The following is an 18,726-nucleotide window of genomic DNA, read 5'->3' on the forward strand; positions in this document are numbered from 1 at the left end:
AATTGGACACAGGATTTCCTAGTACACCTCCCTTTGAGGAAATGTACCCTATCACCCCCCAACTGCGTGGAGAGCTCCTGTTTGTAGCCCCACCCACTAGCCATGTCATCACTCTTTACAGCATCTGGTTATCCTCTGTGTGTCAGGGTGCTTTTTTCTGGAGCTAGGTTTGCCAGTAATTCATGTGTTTGACTGTACGTATGTGTCACATGTTTATTATGCTTTACTGAATGTTTTAAGTGTTATTAATGAATGCTGACATAATTTAAGGCAGTACTTACATTTAATGGATTTTATTAGATACACAAATGCAGCCGTTTCTAGTCGACTGCAGGACAAAAGCCTCAGACGTGTCCTTATATATGTCTGGGGTTTGGTGATGGTGGGAGATTTTGGTCTGATCGCTCACCGAAACTATGGATAGGCGATGGTGGCGTCTTTAGTCTAATTGCTCTTAGCAAACCAACCTAGTATGGGTGGCCCTGATTAGTAGTACAGCCTTGCTGATCACGGCGAACCACAAACCCTTTCACCACTTTAAGGTATCCCCCACATAGAAAGGATTATATATATATATATATGTATAATATATATATATATATGTATATATAAACACACTTTCCTGTCACCCCGAGCAACAACCACAATGAAACGACAATCTCCACAAAGTACCCAAACTGCCGTGTGGTAGTTAGGAAAGGATGAAGGTTGGGGGAGGGGGGGGGGAGTTGAATATGCGTGCATAACTATCTAAATAGTTGACCGTTATTTATGATGGGTCGCGTACACTAAAATATATACAAGTGTGTATTTTAAACGTACTTTAATACTAATATACCAAAGCGTTTGGTTTTATGGTGAAATATAAGCGAGGAAACTACACACTCCTGCAATACTATTATTATTATTATTATTATTATTATTACTACTACTACTACTAGCCAAGCTACAGCCCTAGCTGGAGAAGCAAAATGCTATAAGCCCAAATGCTATAAGCCCAGGGGCTCCAACAGGGAATGTAGCCTAGTGAGGAAAGGAAACAAGGAAAAATAAAATATCTTAAGAAGAGTAACAACATTAAAATAAATATTTCCCATATAAACTATAAAAACTTCAACAGAACAAGAAGAAGAGAAATCAGACAGAATAGTGTGCCTGAGTATACCCTCAAGCAAGAGAACTCTAACCCAAGACAGTCAAAGACCATGGTACAGAGGCTATTGCACTACCCAAGACTTGAGAACAATGGTTTGATTTTGGACTGTCCTTCTCCGTTAACACGAATGGGGATATTTTCTTTTGTGTATAAAAAGGACTCCTGTGGATTAACCTGTATTGAAAACTTTCGCATAGCAATGTAAACTGCTGCCTAAAATGTAGTTGAATCTCATTTTTATACAAATATGAAGAGGAGATAAAAGACTTCAATGTTGGAGAATATTTTATTGTATATTAACTGTGAAGCTAGGATACTCTTAGTGAGGCATATATTTCTCTCTCTCTCTCTCTCTCTCTCTCTCTCTCTCTCTCTCTCTCTCCACAGTACATACATTATGGCTCAAACTTCATCTTATTAAAATTAAATTTTGCCTGTTTACTCAACGATTGTTAGCGCTCTCTCTCTCTCTCTCTCTCTCTCTCTCTCTCTCCACAGTACATACATTATGGCTTGCACTTCATCTTATCAAAATTCAATTTTTCCTGTTTACTCAATTATTGTTAGCTAGCTCTCTCTCTCTCTCTCTCTCTCTCTCTCTCTCTCTCTCCACAGTACATACATTATGGCTTGCACTTTATCTTATCAAAATTCAATTTTTCCTATTTACTCAATTATTGTTAGCTCTCTCTCTCTCTCTCTCTCTCTCTCTCTCTCTCTCCACAGTACATACATTATGGCTTGCATTTTATCTTATCAAAATTCAATTTTTCCTATTTACTCAATTATTGTTAGCTCTCTCTCTCTCTCTCTCTCTCTCTCTCTCTCTCTCTCTCTTCTCTCTCCACAGTACATACATTATGGCTTGCACTTCATCTTATCAAAATTCAATTTTTCCTATTTACTCAATTATTGTTAGCTCTCTCTCTCTCTCTCTCTCTCTCTCTCTCTCTCTCTCTACAGTACATACATTATGGCTTGCACTTCATCTTATCAAAAATTCAATTTTTCCTGTTTACTCAATTATTGTTAGCTAGCTCTCTCTCTCTCTCTCTCTCTCTCTCTCTCTCTCTCTCCACAGTACATACATTATGGCTTGCACTTCATCTTATCAAAATTCAATTTTTCCTGTTTACTCAATTATTGTTAGCTATCTCTCTCTCTCTCTCTCTCTCTCTCTCTCTCTCCACAGTACAATACATTATGGCTTGCACTTTATCTTATCAAAATTCAATTTTTCCTATTTACTCAATTATTGTTAGCTCTCTCTCTCTCTCTCTCTCTCCTCTCTCTCTCTCTCTCTCTCTCCACAGTACATACATTATGGCTTGCACTTTATCTTATCAAAATTCAATTTTTCCTATTTACTCAATTATTGTTAGCTCTCTCTCTCTCTCTCTCTCTCTCTCTCTCTCTCCACAGTACATACATTATGGCTTGCACTTTATCTTATCAAATTCAATTTTTCCTATTTACTCAATTATTGTTAGCTCTCTCTCTCTCTCTCTCTCTCCTCTCTCTCTCTCTCTCTTTCTCTCTCCACAGTACATACATTATGGCTTGCACTTCATCTTATCAAAATTCAATTTTTCCTATTTACTCAATTATTGTTAGCTCTCTCTCTCTCTCTCTCTCTCTCCTCTCTCTCTCTCTCTCTCTCCAGTACATACATTATGGCTTGCACTTCATCTTATCAAAATTCAATTTTTCCTGTTTACTCAATTATTGTTAGCTAGCTCTCTCTCTCTCTCTCTCTCTCTCTCTCTCTCTCTCTCTCTCTCAATTTTTAATCCATATTAAAGCAGACTCCTGCTTCTCCCCTTCATCCCAACACATTGAATAAGAAAGGTAACACCTTCTGATCCTTTATCAAATGACACCTAATCATACATTTCCAGCCGCAAGTCAACATCCATCGCTATCATATTCAATTAACATTTCTTTACATTGTATTTACTCCTTTTAATCCGGCTGTTGATCAACAAGTGTGTCATGGGGATAACCCCATCTAGGAGTCTCCCAGTAATATCTCTTACCAAATTATTATTATTATTATTATTATTATTAAGCTATAACCCTAGTTGGAAAAGCAGGATGCTATAAGCCCAGGGGCCCCAACAGGAAAAAATAGCCCAGTGAGGAAGGAAACAAGGAAAAGTGTAATATTTCACGAACAGTATTAACATTAAAATAAATATGTCCCATATAAACTATAAAAACTTGAATAAAACAACAGGAAGAGTGTACCCAAAGCAAGAGAACTATAACCCAAGACAGTGGAAGACCATGGTACAGAGGCTATGGCACTACCCAAGACTAGAGAACAATGAATTGATTTTGGAGTGAACATCTAGAAGAGTCGCTTCCTATAGCTAAGGAGTCTTTTCTACCCTTACCAAGAGGAAAGTGGTCACTGAACAATTACAGTGCAGTAGTTAACCCCTTGGGGCGAAGAATTGTTTGGTAATCTCAGTGTCGTCAGGTGTATGAGGACAGAGGAGAATATGTAAAGAATAGGCCAGACTATTCGTTGTATGTGTAGGCAAAGGGAAAGTGAACCATAACCAGAGAGATGGTTCGAAATATTGAAAGCTTGTCTTCATTAAGAAGACAAAATGTAAAAGCTTATAATTTAAAAAAAAGTTTCTTTGCCTTGCTTTTTAATTGTGGTGGCTGATGTAGTAACGTCCCTGACAGGTGAATGCCAGAATGGGGTTCGAGTCCCGCTCAAACTCGCTAGTCTTTTTGGTCGCTGCAATCTCACCAGACTTGTTCGCTAAGGATGGGGTGTTTTGGGAGAGCCTATGGGTGAATCTGCTGAGTCACCAGCAACCATTGCCTGGCCCTCCTTGGTCCTGGCCCTGGATGGAGAGGGGTCCTTAGGCGCTGATCATATGTATATATGGTCAGTCTCTAGGGCATTGTTACTGTCCCTTACCTCTGCCATTCATGAGCGGATTTTAAACCTTGCATAAAAAAAAATTATGGTGACCCCTGATATATATTAAGAACATTTTATATTTTAATGTTCACAATTGATTATAGAGGAAAGGAAACTATTCAGTACTATATTACATAACTGCATATATATGTTAAGCCCTGTCCACACGATCGAGCATGCTCGACGGGCAAACAGTGATACCAGGCCACAATAGTTAGTGAAAATGATAGTTGATGACGTCAGATGCGGGAAAACTAAAGGCATTGATCTGGCAACACTGCATGATGCCAGATCCCTGTGTGTGTTTTTCCGCTTCTGACGTTATTAACCCTCATTCTTACTAACTATTGTGGTTTGGTATCGCTGTTTGCCCGTCGGGCATGCTCGATCGTGTGGGCAGCGCTTAAGACTTAATATTTCATTCCTTACACAACCTCCAAAAGGGACACTGAATTAAAAGCAGATTATCTGACCCTTGAAATTCTGAATTCTTAACAAACTTCTTAGCGACTTGAAGGAACAACCGATTGAAATCAAGCTTTCTGAATTTAAAAAAAGGCACTGAATCGAAAAGGAAACTTTCTTACGTCCTTAGGGAACAATGAAGGACTCTTGAGAGGCACAGGGAATTAGAATCAAAGGAATACATAGGAATACTTTATTGAGATTAACTAGGATTTCCACAAGCTACATTGCTGCATTAAATCAAATTTCATAACCTCAAAATGGAACTGAATTCAATTAAACTTTCTGACCTCCAAAGGTCGCATTGAATTCAATCAAAATTTCGGACCTCCAAATGACACACAGTTAAATCAAACTTTATAACATCCAAATTATGAACTGAAATAAAAGTTAAACTTTGACATCCAAATGATGCACTGAATTAAATAAAACTTTCTGAACTTCAAATTGCACTGAAGTAAATCAAATTTTCTGACCTTCAAATTGCACTGAAGTAAATAAAATTTTCTGACCTTCAAATTGCACCGAATTAAATCAAACTTTCTGACCTTCAAATTGCACTGAATTATATTAAACTTTCTGACCTTCAAATTGCACTGAATTTAATTAAACTTTCTGACCTTCAAATTGCACTGAATTAAATCAAACTTTCTGACCTTCAAATTGCACTGAATTAAATCAAACTTTCTGACCTTGAAATTGCACCGAATTAAATCAAACTTTCTGACCTTAAAATTGCACCGAATTAAATCAAACTTTCTGACCTTCAAATTGCACCGAATTAAATCAAACTTTCTGACCTTCAAATTGCACCAAATTAAATTAACGTTCTTACCTTCAAATGGAACTGAATTCAGTCAAACTTAATGACTTTCAAATTGCACTGAATTTAATCAAACTTTCTGACCCTCAAATGGAACTGAATTTAATCAAACTTTCTGACCCTCAAATGGAACTGAATTTAATCAAACTTTCTGACCTTCAAATTACACTGAATTAAATCAAACTTTTGGACCTTCAAATTGCACTGAATTAAATCAAAATTTCTGACCTGGAACTGAATTTAATCAAACTTTCTGACCTGGAACTGAATTTAATCAAACTTTCTGACTTTCAAATTGCACTGAATTTAATCAAACTTTTTGACCTTCAGATTGCACTGAATTTAATCAAACTTTCTGACCATCAAATTGCAATGAATGTAATCAAACTTTCTGACCTTCAAATGGAACTGAATTTAATCAAACTTTCTGACCTTCAAATGGAACTGAATTTAATCAAACTCTCTGGCCTTCAAATGGCACCAAATTTAATTAGATTTTCTAACCATAGAAATGGTGCACTGAGTTAAATCATACTTCGTGACTTCTAAATGAGATACCGAATAAAATCAAACATTCTGACCTTCAAATGGCACTGAATTATAAAAACTTTTTTTTTTTTTTTAAGTCCAAATGGTGCACTGAATGAAATCAAACTTTTGACCTCCAAGTGTCACAATGAACATTTTATGACCTCCAAATGTCAAACTAAATTAAATCATTTTATGACCTCCAAATGTCAAACTGAATTAAATCATATTTCAAGACCTCTAAATGTCAAACTGAATTAAATCATATTTTATGACCTCCAAATGTCAAACTAAATTAAACCATATTTTATGACCTCCAAATATCAAACAATTAAATCATATTTTATGACCTCCAAATGTCAAACTGAATTGAATCAATCTATCTGACATCTAAATAATACTCTGAATTAGATCAAACTTCATAACCCCCAAATGCCAAAGGGAATAAAAACAAACATTAAATATTTTTGATCTCCAGGTGTCGTACTGAATGAAGTTAAGTTTTTTTTTTATCAAAGAAATACAAGATTGGACTAAAGATCTAATTTCTTTAACTTCTAAGAGATCACTAGAAGTGAATCAATCCTTCTTTCTGGCCTGCTGAAAAGGTACATTGAATTGAAGTGAAATTCTGACTTCCCCAAAGGCATGTTTCATTGAAATCAAACTATATGCGCTCCTGGAAGTTCATTGAATCAAAATCAAACGTTTTCACCTCCAAATGGCATTTGAATCTACCCTTGTCTCCCATCCTTTACTGTATATTCAGATCTTCCCGGACAGTTTCATCCTGTTCATAATACTAGGCATGCTGTTAATTATAATAGTCAGACCTTCTCCATCATGAGGCTCAATACTATACAGTATTCTAGAAGTTTTATTCCAGTTGTGACCAAGTTCTCGAATGATCTTCCTAATCGGGTAGTTGAATCAGTAGAACTTCAAAAGTTCAAACTCACAGTAAATGTTTTTACGTTGAACAGGCTGACATGAGTCCATTTATAGTTTATATATCAAATATCTGTTTTAATGTCAATGTTTTTTTAAAAAAAAAATTATTTTATTTTTCATTACTTATATCGTTTATTTCCTTATTTTCTTTTTCCTCACTGGGCTAATTTTCCCTGTTGGAGCCCTTGGCCTTATAGCATCTTGCTTTTCCAACTTGGGTTGTAGCTTAGCTAGTAATAATAATAATAATAATAATGATAATAATAATAATAATTATGATAATATACACTAGAGTAAGAGAACTCTAACCGGAGACGATGGAAGATCATGGTACAGAGGCTATGGCATTACCCGATTAGAGTTCTCTTGCTCTAGTGTACATTCATGCACACTATTCTATCTATATCCTTATTTCGTTTCTCACTGGACTATTTTTTCCCAGTTGAAGCCCTTGGTCTTATGAAGCTAGTAGTGATGATATATTATCATATGCAAATATTAGCTATTCCACAATCCCAAATGTTTCTAACCATTTCAAACTTCTCCCTTCAAAATGGGCGTCACCCCTTTCTCTTGTTTACATAGTTGAACTTAAGCCTTGCTTGTATCATTAAGAGTCCAGAATCAGTTTCGGTTTCTGCATATTCCCCATTAATTTTATGCAGTCCAAATTTTTCTTTATCATTTAAATCACTAAATTTATAAAGTTACACCATTTAAATCACTAAATTTGTAAAGTTACACCATTTAAATCACTAAATTTATAAAGTTCCCCCTCCCCCTAACCAGTCTAAAGTCATCCTATAGAGATTGTCTCAGTCAAAATACCAAAATATATGCTAAGGTTATTTTTCTTTGCTGATAAAACGAAGGATCACAAATAGGCGTTGTTTTATTTTTTATGCTGTATGCTCATGTTTACAATTTTTCTTATCCCTTTCACCCCCAGTGGACGTACCGGTACGTTCTTGCAAACCACTTTTATTTACAGGTTTTTGCATGTTTTTGAAAACTTTATGAGAAACTTCAGGCATTTTCCAAAAGAATGAGACCAACCTGACCTCTCTATGACAAAACTTAAGGCTGTTAGAGCAATTTAAAAAAACTATATAGCAAAATGTGCTTGAAAGTTCAACATACCTTAGGGGTAAAAGGGATAAGTTTACATATGTTTATATTCATAACAGCGACCAATATAGAATTGGGTTAAAGCTAAGTGTGTGTGTATATATATATATATTTATATTGTGTGTTTTTTTCTTCAAAAAGGCCCATGAAAGTAAAATAAGGAAATAAAAATAAATCACTATATTTCGACCAATACACATTGGCCCTCTTTACATCCTGAAGAGGGCCTATGTGTTATTTCTATTTACTTTGTTTCTTTTATGGGCCTTTCTGAAGAAACGTGTTAAACTGTTCAATTACAGTTACAAGTAAGGCATATATATATATATATATATATACTGTATGTATGTGTGTGTGTGTGCGCATGTAAATCTCACAGGAACACATTCTACTCAGAAGCAGTAAACCACAACAACAATATTAAGATATTGAGTGAATCCTGAATGGTTTTGTCTCCCGAAATCAATCAAAAGGCGGTTCATTGCATATATATAAATACAGTATGTGCTGTACCAACCATGTCTCACACGATCGTACATAGTTCATTTTGTGTATATATTATGCTTGTATCTTCGCTCTTCCCTCGCGCTAAAAAGAGCCTGAATAAACATGTCTGTTTTTCTCACCGGTAACGGTGTCGGTTTTGAACATGAAATTTCTTGTTGCTATGAACTTTTGTATATAAAGAGAATGTTTTACAATAAACTCACTCAGTTGCATTCATCCTGTCTTTGAGTTACAACCTTGTCTCGGCTCGTCACAGTGTCTACAAGCAAGCCTTTATTTGGACACTCGGACCCCTTGAACAACTGTAAGATGGAAACAGTTCAGTTACTGCTCGCTTTTGTTGTTCGAGCAACAGCTGAAGATCGATCGAATAAATGTGAAAGTTGTTTACCCCACAGAGCCTAGAGCGAGAAATTTGCTCTTTGGGCAATAAAACAAGCTTGTTTAAAGGTCGCTTATGAATGGCAGAGGCAAGGTACAGTGACATTACCCTAGCAAGCAGGACAGTGCCCTAGAGACTGACCATATTTTATATGATCAGCGCCCAAGCCCCCTCTCCACCCAAGCTAGGACCCGAGAGGGCCAGGCAGTGGCTGCTGATGACTCAACAGATAGACCTATAGGCTCCCCCAAACCCCCCAACCTTAGCTCACAAGGAATGTAAGGTTGCAGACACTAATGGCACTAACGAGACTGAGCGGGACTCGAACCCTCGACTGGCAAACACCAGACAGAGACGTTACCAATCAGGCCACAACAACATACATACAAATGATGCTACTCTCTCTGAATCAATTCCATTTTCTAGATACATACCTATAGTTTCTGAATCTCTTAAAAAGATATAGCTAAAATTGGTGCATGTTGCAAATTATTCATTATGCTGGGTGAAGATCAACCCTAAGAAAATTCAGTATAATAGTGAGTAGGTGAAGGATAGTGGGTCCTCATCGACCTGATCTTTCCATTGGCAGCCACTCGCTTGAAATTTTAGGTGTGTTTTTATTGCAAATTTACTTTTGATATACACGCCCGGTCTCTTTCTTCTTCTTCTTCGTCTTCTTCCGTTGCACGAAATATTTACATAATGAGAAAGTCTTTCAAGAGTTTTGTTGATCAAATGTTCCAACCTGATGAAAACACGACGCAAATCAAAATTTGGAGAGACTGTCTCAAAAATATTTTTCGATGTCTGGATCAACATTATGGTTCGCGGTAGGAATACAAAATATGTTGTTTCGTCCATTGAAGGTTTATGTTATTGTGGATGTTAAAATGCTAAATGCGAGGTGGTTAGTATTTATGTTTTCTTTTCGCCCAATCTTGTCTATGGTGGAAATTGGGGAATGCATGAAATTAACTTTTAATCATACGTAATTTTTGTTGTTGAGGTGTGTATGTACTTATGTATGCATATATATATATATATATATACACAGTATATATATATACATACATATATATATATATATATACACAGTATATATACATATATATATATATATACACAGTATATATATATATACATATATATATATATACACACAGTATATATATAGATATATATATATATATATCTATATATATACAGTATATATATATATATATATATACAGTATATATATAGATATATATATATATATATATACACAGTATATATATATATATATATAATTACTTGCTAAGCTATAACCTTTGAAAAGCAGAATATGCTATAAGCCCATGGGCTCCAACAGGGAAAATAGCCCAGTGAGAAAAGGAAACAAGGAAAATAAATATTTTAAGAACAGTAACAATATTAAAATAGATATTTCCTATCTAAATTGTGAAGACTTCAACAAAACAAGAGGAAGAAAAATAAGAGAACTCTAATCCAAGACAGAGGAAGACCATGGTACAGAGGATATGGCACTACCCAAGATTAGAGAACAATAGTTTGATTTTGTAGTGTCCTCCCAGAAGAGCTGCTTACCAAAGCTAAAGAGTCTCTTTTACCCTTACCAAGAGGAAAGTGGCCACTGAACAATTACATTCCAGTAGTTAACCCCTTGGGTGAAGAAGACTTTGGTAATCTCAGTGTTGTCAGGTGTATGAGGACAGAGGAGAATATGTAAAGAATAGGCCAGACTATTCGGGTATATGTAGGCAAAGGGAAAGTGAACCGTAACCAAAGAGAAGGATCCAATGTAGTGCTGTCTGGCCAGTCAAAGGACCCCATAATACTCTAGCGGTATTATACTGTATTATATATATATATATATATATATGTATATATATATATATATATATATGTATATATATATATATATATAATATTAGCTAGGTAGATAGATTGATAGACAAACAAAAAGTAGACGAAATCATCTAAGGGATGAATGACTTGAAGTCCCTGACACCGATATCGTTTATTATAAATTCATTCATTCATTCATCTAAGGGAGCAAATATAAAAAAGAAAAAAAAAGGATACAGAATTTCGTGGTTAGAAATTTCCTGTAGACACGATATTATTTGGGCATCCATAGACCTCAGAACCCAGTAAATCTAAAAGCGCCAAAAGTTTATAAATGGCGGAAGAAACTGTTCCTACAGACTTAGCAAATGCCGGTTGAAAGACCGCTCACGAATGGCAGAGGCAAGGGACAGAGACATTGCCCTGAGACTAACCATATATAGATATGATCAGCGCCCAAGCCCCCTCTCCAACTCGGCTAGGACCAAGGAGGGCCAGGTAATGGCTGCTAATGACTTAGCAGATAGACCCATAGGTTCTTCTAATCTAAATCCACCAGCCTTAGCTCACAAGGATGGTGAGGTTGCACAGCGAGTAAAGGAAATAACGAGTTTGAACGGTACTCAAACCCCCAGTTTGGCGTTCACCAGTCAGGGCGTTACCTCATCGGCCACCACAATTTGGTTATACTAAACAAACTAATTTAGCAGCTGTTAAAAGACTATGGAAATGTTATAATGCCTCATAAGTCAAAACATTGTAAATGTTGATATACACAGCTTTATGGACTGGAAATAACTGGATATTCAAACCTAAAACCTTTGGAAATTGTGGATTGCTCTAAATCTAACTATTATCAATTTGCAGAATGATGCTCAATTTAAGGTCACGAAAATGTTTGAGTACATAACTACGTAACTACATTTAAATAAAGATTTCGAAGGTGGCACTATACCTAGTCATTGCACAAAGACGTTGCAGGTGTCACTATATCTAGGCATTGCACAAAAATGTTGCAATTGTCACCTATTATTATTATTATTATTATTATTATTATTATTATTATTTATTGCTAAGTTACAAACCTAGTTGGAAAAGCAGAATAATCTAAGCCTAGTGGCTCCAACAGGCGAAATAGCCCAGTGAGGAAAGGAAACAAGGAAAAACAAAATATTTTAAGATTAGTAACAATAAAATGTTTCCTATATAAATTATAAAAAAATGAACAAAACAAGAGGAAGAGAAATTAGATAGAATAGTGTGCCGGAGTGTACCCTTATGCAAGAAAACTTAAACCCAAAGGACTGGAAGACCATGGTACAGAGGCTATGGCACTTCCCAAGACTAGAGAACAATGGTTTGATTTTGGAGTGTCCTTCTCCTAGAAGAGCTGCTTACCATAGCTAGAGAATCTCTCCTACCCTTACCAAGAGAAAAGTGGCCACTGAACAATTACAGTGCAGTAAACCCGTGTGTGAAGAAGTATAATTGTTTAGTAATGTGTACGAGGACAGAAGAGAATATTTAAAGAAAAGACCAGACTATTCAGTGCGTGTGTAGGCAAAAGGAAAATGAAACATAACCAGAGAGACATTGCACAAAGACGTTGCAAGTGTCACTATAACTAGGCATTGCACAAAGACATAGCAAGTGTCGCTATACCTAGGCATTGTACAAAGACGTAGCAAGTGTCACTATACCTACACATGGTACAAGATTTTGCAAGTGTCACTATACCTATGCATTGCACAAAGACGTTGCAAGTGTCACTATACCTAGGCATTGCACTAAGACATTGCAAGTGTCAATATACCTAGGCATTGCACAATTCGTTGCAAGTGTCAATATACCTAGGCATTGCACAAAGACGTTGCAAGTGTCAATATACCTAGGCATTGCACAAAGACGTTGCAAGTGTCACTATACCTAGACATTGCACAAAGATGTTGCAAGTGTCACTATACCTAAACATTGTGCAAAGATGTTGCAAGTGTCACTACACCTAAACATTGTGCAAAGATGTTGCAAGTGTCACTATACCTAAACATTGCACAAAGATGTTGTTAGTGTCACTATACCTAGGCATTGCACAAATAGTGTTGCCAGATCCCTGTCTGTGGTTTCCCCACTTCTGACGTCATCAACCCTCATTCCCACTACATACTGTGGTCTGGTATCACTGTTTGTCCGTCGGGCATGCTCGATCGTGTTGACAGGGCTTAACTTTGTAATTAGCTGATCCGTACTGAAAATTCATATCTATAGTTTCAGTTTTGAATGAACTTGGGGTTAAGCTCTCTACATACACAACCACATTTGCTGAATATAAGAATAGAAATAATTATCTGCTAAACAGTTTATTCTGTCTATTGAAGCTTGCCATTAATAAATAAAGTAAGTTTAACCGTAGTTTTTCATTATCTTGTTTGCACTTGAGAAAGTGCGTCATTAAGGTTCTATTGACAATTTGAATAAGTGTCTATCTTGATTTGAATAAGGATTTTTTTAAATTATCATCCAGATATTTGGGTCTTGTACTATATTTTCGATCAAAATTGGAAGTCTTTTAAAAAGTAAGTTTATTTACCTCCGCCAACGACTTTGGAAGGAGGTTATGTTTAACCCCCTGTTCGTGTGTTTGTTTGTGAACAGCTTCCCGGCCACAATTTTAATCGTAGAGAAATGAAGCTTGCATGGATTAACTGTTATGTAAAAAGCTGGAAATTATTAAATTTTGGAAGGTCAAGGCCACGGTCAATCAAAATGTCCAATTCACGTAATCAGCCATACGTTTGAACATCACTGTTACAGACTTCCAACTTGGTTCATATTTGAGTGTATGAAAATCCACGCAAATTAATACATGTTAAGGTTAAAGGTCAAGGTCGAGACCAAGGTCAAATTCCGGTCATCAACCATACTGCTACAATTTTAATCGTAAAATATTAAAACTTGCAGGAATTTTGAACATGTAAAGAGCTGGAAATTATTAAATTTTGGAAGGTCAAAGGTCAAGGTCATGGATGAACAAAACGTCCGTATCACGTAATCAGCCATAAGTTTTGACATTGTTGTCACAAAGACTTCAAACTTGGTTCATATTTGAGCGTATGAAAATCCACGCCCATTAATACATGTTAAGGTCAAAGGTCAAGGTCGAATAATAAGCTGCTGCGGCGGAGGTCTGCGCTCTACTGAGTGCCCCATCTAGATTTATCTTGTTTTAGCCAATATTGATTGGTTTTGGGCACAGTGGCTAACTTTTACTACTGGTAGACTATGGTAAATTACAGTACAACAATGAACGAGGACTCCGTTCAATTGCTATTCTGAGATAAATCTTTCTGGTTTTTGAAAATCTCAGAAATTATGAATCTTTCGATTTTTCATGTACCGAGTAATACAATCTCTACATAATACTTTATAGAACCTGAACTCTGTTACATTTGTGCACAGCAGGTTGTGAAAATTTCCTTACAGAGCTGTTTAAAATATAGATGGAATAGCCTAAAGAAACAGTGCAAAGTTTGCTATTCTTCGCATAGGGGTTATGGAGAGCAACGTTCTTGCTTCTGCTATTCGCTTTATTGGAAGAGGAGAACCTTCTAATGCAAATTGTTCTAACAGGAAAGAACCGATTCTTCGTATCATCAGACTTGAAATAATGACTATGTAAAATCTTCAGTAATCTAATCTCTCAAAGACAGGTATGAAAATTAATGTCAGTTGGGGGCTAGTTCTGTTGTTATTATTATTATTATTATTATTATTATTATTATTATTATTATTATTATTATTATTATTATTGTTACTTACTAAGCTACAACCCTAGTTGCACAAACAGGATGCTATAAGCCAGAGGCTCCAACAGGGAAAATAGCCCATTGAGGAAAGGAAGAAAGGACAACATTTAAATAAATGTATGCTATATAAACTATAAAAACTTCAACAAAACGAGAAGAGAAATTAGATAGAATAGTATGCTCGAGTGTAGCCTCAAGGAAGAGAACTCTAACCCAAGACAGTGGACTGTAGGCATTGCTTGATGGGTTTGTAGTGCCCCTTCTACTTTTGTGGTGGCCGATGTGGTAACGTCCCTGACGGGTGACCGCCAGACTGGGGTTCGAGTCCCGCTCAAACTCGTTAGTTCCTTTACTAGCTGCAACTTCACCATCCTTGTGAGCTAAGGATGGGGTGTTTGGGGTAGCCTATAGGTCTATCTGCTGAGGTACTAGCAGCCATTGCCTGGTCCACGATGGTCCTACCTTAGGTGGAGAGGGGGCCGCTTGGGCGCTGATCATTTGAATATTAGGTCAGCATCTAGGGCAATGTCACTGCCCCTTGACCCTGCCATTCATGAGCGGCCTTTAAACCACTTAAATTCATTGAGATTTCCCCTAAGTTGCATCTTCTTGGGGAATGGCCCTCCTAGTCCCGGTGCCGGATTGCAATAAAGCAATAAGAAGAATTTTATGAAAATTTACAAAAAATAATCTAGTTGGATTTATATTGAAGCAAAATTAGTATTTCTAGATGGTAGGTTCGGGTGGCTTTTTAAGTAGAGAGAGAGAGAGAGAGAGAGAGAGAGAGAGAGAGAGAGAGTGGGCCTGAATTTGATTTGCGTCAAAACAAGTATTTAGTGAGAGGTAGAATTAATTTTCAAACTGCCTGTCGAGTCCCTTTTAGCACCCTCTCTCTCTCTCTCTCTCTCTCTCTCTCTCTCTCAGAGAGAGAGAGAGAGGGGGGGGGTGCTAAAAGGGACTCGACAGGCAGTTTGAAAATTAATTCAGCCTTTCACTAAATACTTGTTTTAACACAAATTAAACTCAGGCCCACCTCTCTCTCTCTCTCTCTCTCTCTCTCTCTCTCTCTCTCGACGCAATAGACTAGGAGAACCAAGGCAATGCGCATGTTTTCCAATAAACAGAATAACGAGATGAGATTGAGTTTTGGAATAAACTGACAGGTGAAGTAATGAAGGAACCAAGTTTCGCAATGAACAAAAAATAATGGCCTGGACCTGTAGAGAAAATAGGGGAAAAGATTAGCAAAGTAGAAGAATAAAGGCGAATTAAGATAAGTAATTCAATGTAAACATAGATCTGTTCTGACGGGGTTCATTTATTTCCTGGTTTCCTTTCCTCACTGGGCAATTTTTTCCAGTTGGAGCCCTTTGGCTTATAGCATCTTGCTTTTCCAGCTTGGGTTGTAGCTTATGTTACTTGCGTTAAAATTCTTTATAATTTTCCTATTTATAAAAACGGACAAGTGAGACTAAAGAGCCTTTTGATTCATTTCTGTTATTAACTAGAGATTTTGGTTCACTACTGTCGTTAACAAGAGCTTTGGTTCACTACTGTTATTAACAAGAACCTTTGGTTTACTACTGTCATTAGCAAGAGCTTTTGGTTACCCACTTTCATAATGTCATTAACAAGAGCCTTTAGTTCACTACTGTTATTAACAAGATCTTTTAGTTCACTACTGTTATTAACAAGAGCTTATGGTTCACTGATGTCATTATGTCATTATCAAGAGTTTTTGGTTCACTACTGTTATTAACAAGAGCTTATGGTTCACTGCTGTCATTAACAAGAGCTTTTGGTTACCCATTTATTATGTTAACAAGAGCTTTTGGTTTACTGCTGTCATTAACAAGAGCTTTTGGTTGCCCACTGTCATTAACAAGAACTTATGGTTCACTACTGTTATTAACAAGAGCATATGGTTTACTACTGTCATTAACAGGAGCTTTTGGCTACCCACTGTCATTATGTCATTAGCTTGTGGTTCATTACTGTTATTAACAAGAGCCTTTGGCTCACTACTGTTATTAACAAGAGCTTATGGTTCCCTGCTGTCATTAACAAGAGCTTTTGGTTACCCAATTATTATGTTATTAACAAGAGCTTTTGGTTTACTACAGTCATTAACAAGAGCTTTTGGTTGTCCACTGTCATTAACAAGAACTTATGGTTCACTACTGCTATTAAGAAGAGCGTTTGGTTTACTACTGTCATTAACAGGAGCGTTTGGCTACCCACTGTCATTATGTCATTAGCTTGTGGTTCATTACTGTTATTAACAAGAGCCTTTGGCTCACTACTGTTATTAACAAGAGCTTATGGTTCCCTGCTGTCATTAACAAGAGCTTTTGGTTACCCAATTATTATGTTATTAGCAAGAGCTTTTGGTTTACTACGGTCATTAACAAGAGCTTTTGGTTGCCCACTGTCATTAACAAGAACTTATGGTTCACTACTGATATTAAGAAGAGCGTTTGGTTTACTACTGTCATTAACAGGAGCTTTTGGCTACCCACTGTCATTATGTCATTAGCTTGTGGTTCATTACTGTTATTAACAAGAGCTTTTGGCTCACTACTGTTATTAACAAGAGCTTTTGGCTCACTACTGTTATTAACAAGAGCTTATGGTTCCCTGCTGTCATTAACAAGAGCTTTTGGTTACCCAATTATTATGTTATTAACAAGAGCTTTTGGTTTGCTTCTGTCATTAACAAGAGCTTTTGGTTGCCCACTGTCATTAACAAGAACTTATGATTCACTACTGTTATTAACAAGAGCGTTTGGTTTACTACTGTCATTACCAGGAGATTTTGGCCACCCACTGTCATTATGTCATTAACGAGAGCTTTTGGTTCACTACTGTTATTAACAAGAACTTTTGGCTCACTACTGTTATTAACAAGAGCTTATGGTTCACTGCTGTCATTAACAAGAGCTTTTGGTTCACTACTTTTATTAATAAGAGCTTTTGGTTTACTACTGCTATTAACAAGAGCTTTTGGTTACCCACTGTCATTATGTTAATAACAAGAGCTTTAGGTTCACTACTGTTATTAATGAGAGCTTTTGGTTCTCTTCTGTCATTAACGAGAGCTTATGGTTCACTACTGTTATTAACAAGAGCTTTGGGCTCACTACTGTCATTAACGAGAGCTTTTAGTTCTCTCCTCTCATTAACAAGAGCTTTTGGCTCACTACTATTATTAACTAGGTGATGGAATAGACAATAGACTTGCTTCTTATATAGAAACAAGGGAACACAGAGGGTGGACGGAGTTCTGTCGAGTACACAGATGTCTTTTGGGGTCCTAAGGGAAATTGGGGTACTTTTCTGTTAGTGCCCTACCTCTAATTTCTGATATAACACCAATACTGTATTTTAGGTTAGGTTAGCTTGGGGTGGTTAAGTATCAGTAGGTGGATAAAATTCAAACCTAACCTAACCTAAAAAATTGTATTAGGGTTATATCGTTAATTAGTGGTGCAGCAATAACAGGAAAGTACCAAAATTGGGTAACGATTTGGGTTTAGTTGGGAAATAGGGAAAAGAACTACATAAATTGTTTTTGTTGGGAATACACACACACACACACACACACACGAACATTGATTATCTAATGGAACAAGGAGTTTCAAAGGAACAGAAATACTGTTGGTGGAACCATGTAACCTCCTTAGGTGGAACTCATAGTAGCAGAAAATATGCTGCTCTAAGGGGACCTGGAAGTAGAGACTCTATAGGATATAACAGCTAGGTGGAACTACAAAAGTTCAAACTTGCTGTGAATGTTTTTATATTTAAAGGGCTGACAAAGTCTTGTTTATAGTTTATATGTGAAAAATATGTTTTGATGTTATTGTCCTTAAAGTTTTATTATAATTGCTCATTACTATATTTCTATTTTTCCCTGTTGGACCCATTGAGATTATGGAATCCTGCTTTTCCAAGTAGGGTTGTAGCTTAGCTAGTAATAATGATAAAAAGGAAATACAGAATCAGCCAGGGAACTGGAATGATGAATGCAGAAAAAAAAGGTTGAAATTACATACGCTATTGTGTTGTTAAGAAAAGAATGGATCTCTGATAATCTCATATTTTTATTGACTTATGACCTTTGTTACTATCGTGGTATTATTATGACGTTTGATGTAACATGTACTTTTATATGTTAGAAAATCATTAATA

At 36.3% G+C, this 18,726-nt stretch overlaps 1 protein-coding gene across 4 annotated transcripts in view; it reads left to right on the forward strand.

Annotated features, from left to right (window-relative positions):
* LOC137658847 (uncharacterized) overlaps positions 1-18,726 on the forward strand; it is a 102,290-nt gene that overhangs the window by 78,171 nt on the left and 5,393 nt on the right. The gene's annotated exons all lie outside the window — the stretch shown is intronic.

This window comes from Palaemon carinicauda, chromosome 19 (assembly GCF_036898095.1).
Source record: "Palaemon carinicauda isolate YSFRI2023 chromosome 19, ASM3689809v2, whole genome shotgun sequence".
Taxonomy (NCBI): domain Eukaryota; kingdom Metazoa; phylum Arthropoda; class Malacostraca; order Decapoda; family Palaemonidae; genus Palaemon; species Palaemon carinicauda.